This window comes from Triticum dicoccoides, chromosome 2B, assembly GCF_002162155.2.
Source record: "Triticum dicoccoides isolate Atlit2015 ecotype Zavitan chromosome 2B, WEW_v2.0, whole genome shotgun sequence".
Lineage (NCBI taxonomy): Eukaryota > Viridiplantae > Streptophyta > Magnoliopsida > Poales > Poaceae > Triticum > Triticum dicoccoides.
In genome coordinates, this window is record NC_041383.1 from 683,499,500 (window position 1) to 683,509,414 (window position 9,915).

Here is a 9,915-nt window from a genome sequence, read left to right on the forward strand (position 1 = left end):
CGGCCGAAGACCTTGTCGGTTGTAGATTATTCCCATGGAATTACGTTGAGCAAGACCCTTGTTGAGGAGGAGGCAAGAAGGACATCCACTTGGGGCCAAATCCTAGCGGCTGCATAACTTTCCATCAAGAATGCCCAATCCACGGTGTCAAATGCTTTGGTGAGTTTGAAGCTTTTTGGCTGTTCATTGCACCATCATGTAGTTGTCATGTAGGCATCTTCCTCTTACGAACGCACTTTGATGAGCGCCAACCAAGCATGTCATATCTCCGGCCACCCGTGCTGCTAGCACCTTGTCAACCAATTTGGGGAAGCTATGAATTAAGTTGATCAGTCTATAGTCCCGGACTTCAAGCGCAGCTGCAGACTTTGGCAACAAATTAGTGATGAATGCCTGGTTGATGGGTGTCATCCCACGAAAGTCCATGTTCCCAAAGGACAGAAATGCCGCCAAGACGTCGCCCTTAATGATCAGCCAACATGTGATGTAGAAACAAGACGAGAAATTGTCCGGGCCTGGCGCTTTGGTCAAGCTCTTGTGTGGGAACCGCCTCCCAAATTTCTTTCCCTGTGAACTCTCCCTCAAGATGTGCCATGTCGTTGGTTGGCATGCCCAGGTCGCTAAGGTCTAGCGTGTATGCCCGGTCCGGTGCCACCCCAAGTAGGAATAGCAGGAAAAAAACGGTTCAGGAACCTTTTAGAAGGTTCCCTAAACGTATATCTATCAAAATGGGCCGGCCAACTACCAGGAACTTTGGACTGTCTATCTGCAAGTGTTAATTTCTTCATTATCTTCAGTGTGCCAGAATGAATATCAGTCGTAGATCGTCGATCCTACCATCCATGCCACTTCATACCGCTTCGTGCCTGACGAAGGACGTGGCAGACATTGATCTCCGATCCAACGGCACGACAGCTCCTGGACATCGCTGTTTGAAATCCGACAACGCCACTGTAGCTTTTATCTTTTACTCTCTGTAATGGCTATAAAGCCATGGACGCGTGAGTGTGAGACGTATCTTCATTCTTGTAATAGGGGAAAGCCCTAGCCGCCGTGTTCCGGCTGGCCCCTATCTCCCTTGTAGCTCAAGAACCCTAGCAATACATCCCAGATTTTGCCGCTACTTTCTGCTCTGAACTTCATTTCTGCTAGTTCTAGATCGTAGGAACTCTGAACCTTACACCAACGCAGTTCGATCGATCAGTATCCTGTGCGATACAGCGGAAGATAGAATTTATGACAGTCCAGCACTGCAATCTCGACTTGGCCATCTAGCCAACAATTTTCCCCAAAAGCAAATCCGGCCAACCATTGATTCCCAGCAAGTACAGGTCAAGAGAAAAAGACAATGCTAACGGAACAGCCATAAACTCCAGAAAAAAGAGTATGCATTGACTGACCAGGAAGAGTTGATGGAGTAGCAACCAAGGTACTACTACGTTCGTCCTTATTATACAACGCCCTTCTCCAAAAGAAAAAAGAAAAAGGCACTGAACGTCACACGAAAACGAGGAAGCATTATTGTGTAATCATTGAGGAGACTAGACTTCATTGCTCTTGCACACACGTTCGTTTTTATCTGCTTGCCACACCAAGCTCTCGCTTAGTTTTAACCTGACCTGATCACGGCCAAGGCCCCGTACGTCATTCATCCGCGTTAGGTTAGGTGGCGTCCAACGTCATGTGTGCTTCGATCAGCTGCCTTAATTTGATATGCAGTTCTTTCTCTCCTCGTTGATTGATTTTGAATTCTCTGCTCAGCATTTTGTTTTGTTGCACTCTCTAACCTTACCTGCCCAAGTGCCCGTCACCAACCAACTCACCATCGGGTCCTCGGGTCGCTCCACCTCCGATATACTGTATATATCACCGTCGATTGCCACCTCTCTGTCTCTCGCTCGCATTCGGCCTGGCTGCGCCATGGAGGGAGGGAGGAGTCAGCCGCACTCGCCTCTTCTTCTTCCCCGGAGGGTGCAGGAGATGTTCCTCGCCCACACGGCGGGCTTGCTCCATGATTTGCCGAGTAAGTCTTGACAAATTCCAAGTCCTGTTAATAAGGGTCTTCTTGGTTTCCTTTTTGTATTCCGACATGGAGCAGAAACTGCACAAGAATTGTGCATACAAACATGGCATCATTTTTGTATGTATAACTAACTGAATTAGTAGCCACAAGGCTAAACTTTCAGTGACCAACAAATAGCTGTATAAATTTACTTATGGTTTCAAACATGCATGCTCCTGAAGAAAATTTAGCAGACTGGGACGATAGCAGTCAGGCCATGGGCAATGACCAGCTTTCCGTTTCCATCCTAGCATCCTTTCTGCAAAAATATAAGAGACCACTCCTATGCATGCAACTCTCTATAAGAAACCAAGGAGTATGTCTTTTCTACACCTTTTTCCCTTCAAGTACCAGTCATTCAGTCTCTTAATAACATGACATTTATGCTATCACTAAGAAATATAAGGAATACATGGAATGAAGAATGTATGTTTTTTCTTTCTCAAATTAAGAAGAGGAAAGAGTGTAAAAGAACTCATACAAGCCCATTAGGGTAGGGGCTGTTACAAAGAAACACCAAGAAAGATGTAGCTATGGTCACAACCCAAAAAAGGCACCTAAGGCCAAATCTCCCTGGAGTCCTTTGGCCCCAACCATACACCACAAGTGAGCCTTATCCCTAATGTTCTGTAGGATCACGTTAAGGCTAGGAGAGGCCCCCTCAAAAACACATCAATTACTATGCTTCCAGTCACCGAAGTCAAACCTTAGGACGATACGGAATACATTCTGTCAGACAAAACTTAGGAAGAAACTTAATACTTTTTTGCAAGTTTCTGAGGTGGAGAGACAGAGCCATAAGTTCCTACCAACATGACTTGTGCTTTTAGCCTCTGGGGTTGCCGTTGCTGGTAGAACTAGCTTGGAGAATGTACATATAGAAACTCCAATTTTTCCAAAAGTCGACCAATGTCTTATTCAGGAAATTCCATTTTCATAAAGAGAAAAACATGTTGTTTTCTGTTTTCTCGAGCATTGATGACGTAGATGTAGCTACTATTCATAATAAAAATTGGATAACCGATTCTGCTGTTGATTCTTGACACACAAATTTGCTATGCAACCTTGCAGATTCCAGTATATCGCAACACATGCAAGAATGGCCAGAAATATATTCACCTTGTTTCTGGACAAGCACTCTTGTATTGATACAACTGGTATTTATCACGAGCATCGTGGCTCAGTATCTGTTCAAAAGAATCAGATGGTGCAGGCAGAGGTTGAAGATCACAACTCCTGAAAGCAATAAGCATTCTAATCAGGAACAACAGAATGCAGACATAAAGCTGGGTATCTCATATCAAGCAAGCAAAGTTTGTTGCCTGCTTATATTAGCCACTCATGTCCTGAGGATATTCCTTTTCCAGTTACAAGGAAGAATAAGTGGTTGCAAGTACCCACCTTTAGCTCTGGGTGCAGGTTTACATGTGCTATCGTGGATGATACTGTCACTAGCAGTATTCAGTCTAGAGAAGACAAAATCTGTAAAGCATCCACTCACAATTCGGGCATGGTGGATAGTTAGCTTTCTACAATCAATAATCAGTGTGATATTTGATCTCAGATCCACTTTATCAGATCATGGATATATAGGGTTTGCAGAATTGATGGACCTGTTCACACTTATTATCTGCGCTTATCTGTTTGGAATTTCTGCAAGAGGAAAAACAGGAATCACCTTAATAAACAGCAGCACAACAGAGCCACTACTGAGTCCATCTGCAGGACAGCAGACAGAAACCAAAAGGACAAGTCTGTATGGCAAAGCAAGCATTCTGGACCTTGTCACGTTCTCCTGGATGACTCCTCTATTTGTTATCGGATATAAGAAACCTCTAGATAAGAATGATGTGCCAGATATTGATGAAAGGGACTATGCCGATTTACTCTCTGATTCATTTAAAAGGATCCTAGCAGATGTTGAACACAGGCATGGTTTAAGTACCTTATCAATCCATAGAGCAATCTTCCTATTTATCAGAAGAAAAGCAATACTCAATGCAGTATTTGCAATTCTGTGTGCATGTGCATCATATGTTGGACCATCACTGATTAATGACTTGGTGAAATTCCTTGGGGGAGAGGAAAAATGGACTGCAAAAAGGTTATCTTCTTGCTGTTGCATTTTTAAGTGCCAAAGTTGTGGAGACAATAGCAGAGAGACAGTGGATTTTTGGAGCTCAAAGGCTTGGGATGCGGCTACGAGCTGCTTTGATATCTCACATCTACCAAAAGGGGCTCCGGTTATCCTGCGGCGCAAGGCAGAAGCATTCGAGTGGAGAGATCATAAACTACATGAGTGTAGATATACAAAGGATAACCGAAGTAATGTGGTACACAAACTACATTTGGATGTTACCCATACAGCTTTCTCTAGCAGTCTATGTTCTCCATCTAAACCTAGGCGCTGGAGCATGGGCTAGTTTAGCAGCAACACTGGCAATAATGACTTGCAATATTCCTCTGACAAGACTGCAGAAAAGGTTGCAATCAGAGATCATGGCTGCTAAAGACAACAGAATGAAGGCAACAACGGAAGTGCTTAGAAGCATGAAAATACTGAAACTTCAAGCATGGGATACAGAGTACCTTCAAAAGCTAGAAGCTTTACGAAGGGAGGAGCACAATTGGTTGTGGAAATCTGTAAGGTTGTCAGCTTTAACAACATTCATATTTTGGGGGTCCCCTGCATTCATATCCTCCATAACATTCGGTACATGTATATTGATGGGGATTCCTCTAACAGCTGGTACTGTTTTGTCTGCTCTTGCAACGTTCCGGATGCTACAAGATCCAATCTTCACACTCCCTGATTTACTTTCGGTGTTTGCTCAGGGGAAAGTTTCAGCAGATCGAGTAGCACAATACCTCCAGGAAGAAGAGTTGAAATGTGACGCAATCACAGAAGTACCAAGGAATGACACGGACTATGATGTGGAGATTGATCATGGAGCATTCAGCTGGGAACCTGAGACCACATCTCCAACTATAACAGATGTAAATTTAAAAGTAAAGAGAGGGATGAAAGTAGCAATCTGTGGAGTAGTTGGCTCTGGGAAATCCAGTCTATTATCATGCATAGTTGGGGAGATGCCTAAGCTAGCTGGGACTGTGAGGGTCAGTGGGAGCAGAGCATATGTTCCTCAGACTGCCTGGATCCTATCTGGGAACATCAGAGACAACATTCTGTTTGGAAACCCATATGACAGGGAAAAGTACCAAAAGGTAATACAAGCTTATGCATTGACAAAAGATCTTGAGCTATTTGCAAATGGAGATTTGACGGAGATTGGAGAAAGAGGAATTAACATGAGTGGTGGACAGAAGCAGAGGATTCAGATTGCAAGGTCAGTGTACGAGGATGCAGATATATACCTCTTCGATGATCCTTTCAGTGCAGTAGATGCTCACACTGGAGGACAACTTTTCAAGGTTTGTTTATTCAGTGTCCATAAACCCATAAAATGTGTTTATCTATGTTAGTATGCTGTTAACTTGACAATTTATTTCGAAAATTTAGTCGCATATGATTCAAACAGGATAAATCAGTTTTACTTATTCTTCAACGGTTTAGAGGCATCAGTCTGCATAAATGCTAATAGAACGAACTACTATATTATTCTGCAGGATTGCCTCATGGGGATGCTTAAAGACAAAACAATATTGTATGTGACACATCAAGTTGAATTTCTTCCAGCTGCAGATCTTATACTAGTAAGTACAAAAAAAATTGTTTTCGCACGCAAACAATACATACGTATATGTTAGCATTGCTAAGATATGTAAATAACCAAAGGGGTACAAAATAATAGGTGATGCAGGATGGGAAGATTGTGCAGAAAGGAACATTTGATGATCTCCTTCAACAGAACATAGGATTTGAAGCCATAGTCGGAGCCCATAGCCAGGCAACTGAGTCTGTCATAAATGCCGAGAGTTCCAGCCGAATTTTGTCAACAGAGAGCCAAAAGTTAGCAGATATTGATGAAGAGTTTGAGAGAGAAAACCACACTGATGATCAAATTCAGGGCATATTGAAGCAAGAGTCTGCACACGATGTCTCACAAGTTATCAATGAAAAAGGAAGGTTAACACAAGATGAGGAACGAGAAAAGGGAGGGATTGGCAAGACGATCTACTGGGCATACCTGACGGCTGTTCATGGTGGCGCATTAGCACCGATGATAGTGGCAGCACAGTCATTCTTCCAAATATTCCAGGTCGCAGGCAACTATTGGATGGCATGGGCGTGTCCTCCAACGTCTGCAACCACCCCAAGGGTTGGATTAGGCCTTCTTTTCTTCGTATACATAGTGCTATCTATAGGAAGTGCACTATGTGTTTTTGGTCGGTCTATGCTTGTTTCGCTTGTTGGCCTGCTAACAGCGGAGAAGTTCTTCAAGAATATGCTCCATTGCATCCTCCGTGCTCCAATGTCCTTCTTTGATTCCACACCCACTGGCAGGATCCTAAACAGGGTTGGTGTTCGATTACTCCTCACATCATTTTGCACTGGCTAGTCCTGCTATTTCCCTTTTTTTTTACACTGTCTCCTTGAAATTACTAATTATGTACTGTACTTTGTAACAGGTCTCCAATGACCAAAGTGTCTTAGATCTGAAAATGGCAGACAGCCTTGGTTGGTGCGCGTTTTCTGTTATACAAATTCTGGGGACCATTGGCGTTATGTCACAGGTTGCGTGGCCAGTTTTTGTCATCTTTATTCCAGTGACAGCAATCTGTTATGTGTTTCAAGTAAGAGCTCCTTGCAGTGATATTTTTGCACTAGATTTAACTCATCCAAGTACAATGTATGCATCAAGTTATTTCCGTACGCGTTGTTTTCCAGGAAGCCATTAGTGCATATTTCCTCCTTGATGATTTTCCACAAAGCACTGAATCCAATATTCTCCCTATGACATGCAGCGGTACTACATACCAACAGCAAGAGAGCTGGCTCGTCTGCAACAAATTCAAAGGGCTCCAATACTCCACCATTCTGTGGAATCACTTACAGGAGCGGCAAGTATTAGAGCATATGGACGGAAAGACCGCTTCAGCAAAGCAAACATCAGTCTTGTTAACAACCACTTACGACCATGGTTCCATAACGTCTCGGCTGTGGAGTGGCTTTGCTTCAGGCTAAACATGCTATCTAACTTTGTCTTTGCCTTTTCTTTGACTCTGTTGGTGAGTCTCCCGAAGGTTTTATAAATCCAAGTAAGTTTTTCATGCAGACAAGTTATAGTTGATTCGTTTTTGTAGTCTATACTCTGATCACTAATTTTTGGTGGCTGTGAAACTGACATAATTGAATGCACAGGCATTGCGGGACTTGCAGTGACTTATGCACTGAACCTCAACAGGCAGTTGTCATCTGTAACCTGGAACATTTGCAACACAGAGAATAAAATGATTTCAGTTGAAAGAATAATGCAGTACTCAAAGATCCCTAGTGAGGCTCCTCTAATAGTTGATGATCACCGCCCCCCAAACAGCTGGCCAAAGGACGGCACTATAAATATAAGAAACTTGGAGGTATGCATGATGTTACTGCGAGTTATCACTTATGGCTAACCACCCTAGATAAGCACATGCATATGAACATCTGTAAAACATAACACAAATTCTATCACCGTGGTCTGTTAGCCTAAAACACAACTTTTAAGTTTGAATAAACATATGGTCTAAACTCTAAAGCAGGTAAACCAGCTTGCAAACATACGTTCCAGGGCAAAACTCACATCAGAGAAGCACATAGTTCACATACACATAGTTTATACTCCATATTTTCTATCAGAAAAGATATTCTAATTAAGGATGGTACTATAAATATAAGGAACTTGGAGGTATGCATGATGTTACTGCGAGTTATCACTTATAGTAACACAAAAGGAAAGCTCTTACTTTTGAATAATGAAATGTAATCTCTTTTATTTTTCAATTTTCTCATAAAATATGTTCATGCTCAAATGAAGCCATTAATGCGCCTATTTGCTTTTACAGGTTCGATATGCAGAGCATCTCCCCTCTATTTTAAGAAATATATCATGTACAATTCCAGGACGGAAGAAGGTGGGGATTGTTGGACGTACTGGCAGTGGAAAGTCAACTTTGATTCAAGCGCTTTTCCGGATTGTTGAACCAAGACAAGGGACAATTGAAATTGATAATGTTGATCTCAGCAAAATCGGGTTGCATGATTTACGAGGCAGACTTAGCATCATCCCACAGGATCCAACCATGTTTGAGGGCACAGTGAGAGGAAATCTTGATCCACTAAATGAATATTCTGATCAACATGTATGGGAGGTAAATAATTCAATTATACATGTTCTAATGATAAGAGAGTAAATTATATATCATGTGCAGCAAAAGGGAGCCTAACACCTCATATTTTTGCTCTTTATTGCCAATAGTCCATGTTACAAAACAGATAGTTCTGGATGATTGTACCTTTTTCAACGAAAATATTGCTAACAGTTTATGCTGATAAAATATGATCTCATGATTATGCTAATCTATGAAAGGTCAAAATTGCTGACAGAGTACCCTAGGAAACATAGTTGGATGATCATTTTTACTATTGCAAATACCGAAGATGATGTAATGTTTCATACAGATTGCAACCTGATCAAATCCTTCTTCAGATATATCTATATATATAATGAATAAAAGAACAGGAGATATTGTAAAAAAATGTAATGATTAAAAGAATGGAACACTGTACTTCCTCTACTGACCAGATGTATACATTTCTTTTGGCCAGGCATTGGACAAATGCCAGCTTGGTGACATTGTTCGTCGAAACCCAAAGAAGCTGGACTCAACAGGTTTGTTTTTGCGTACAATAGCACACATATGCAAGATTAACAAAGAGAGTTTGTATATCTCCATTGAGATGATCAAATGAGATTTCTCCTGCAGTTGTCGAAAATGGGGAAAATTGGAGTGTCGGACAGAGGCAGTTGTTTTGCCTGGGAAGGGTTCTGCTAAAGCGAAGCAATGTCCTTGTCCTTGACGAGGCAACTGCTTCAGTTGACTCGTCTACAGATGCAATTATCCAGAAAACACTCCGTGAGGAGTTTGGGGACTGCACGGTGCTGACAGTAGCACATAGAATTCACACAGTTATCGACAGTGATCTTATTCTTGTCTTCAGCGAAGGTAAGCTGCACCATTGACTAACAAAAAATATTCATCCACATTTTAGGACCTAGCGCCGCATCGCTGAAATCTGTACTCTTTTGTACTGAGCAGGAAGAATTATAGAATACGACACGCCGTCGAGATTACTGGAGGACAAAAACTCTGAATTTTCAAGGCTCATAAAGGAGTACTCGCGGAGATCCAAGGGGTTTTGACAGCACCAGAAACAATTGAACTGGCTGGCAAAGCCGACATGAAGCCAACTAGGCGCTCTGCAGAACTTGGTAGAAAGGCCAGTAGGCCACACACGCAACACCACACGGACTTTCTCCAGATGACAAGCGCGCACAGTACCCACCTAGAAAGAGACGATGGAATTTACAATGGATGGGACTAGCTAGATTATTCAGACGATCTGGAAAATTATTAAGCCATGTAATGTACTGTACTAGTACTAGCACACTAAGCAGCCTAGCACTATGTAAGCTGCTCTATGATGTGAGAAAAATAAGAGTATGTAAGCGATCCCGCGTGAGCTCTTAAATTTCCTCGAGAAAACGTTGTCACAGCAGACTAGCAGAGGCGCGCGCAATCGATTGTCAGTCAAAGAAGTAACTGGACGGAGTTCGCAACGGGGTACTTACATGCCGCGTGCCCAGCCAGGCATTCCGTCGAGCAGGTGGTGAGCCGAGTCCTGCACAAGG

General features: G+C 42.5%; 1 pseudogene; it reads left to right on the forward strand.

The window, feature by feature from the left end:
* The first annotated feature begins 3,097 nt into the window (after nt 1-3,097).
* Nucleotides 3,098-9,708, forward strand: LOC119365590 (annotated as a pseudogene).
* The last annotated feature ends 207 nt before the right edge of the window (nt 9,709-9,915 follow it).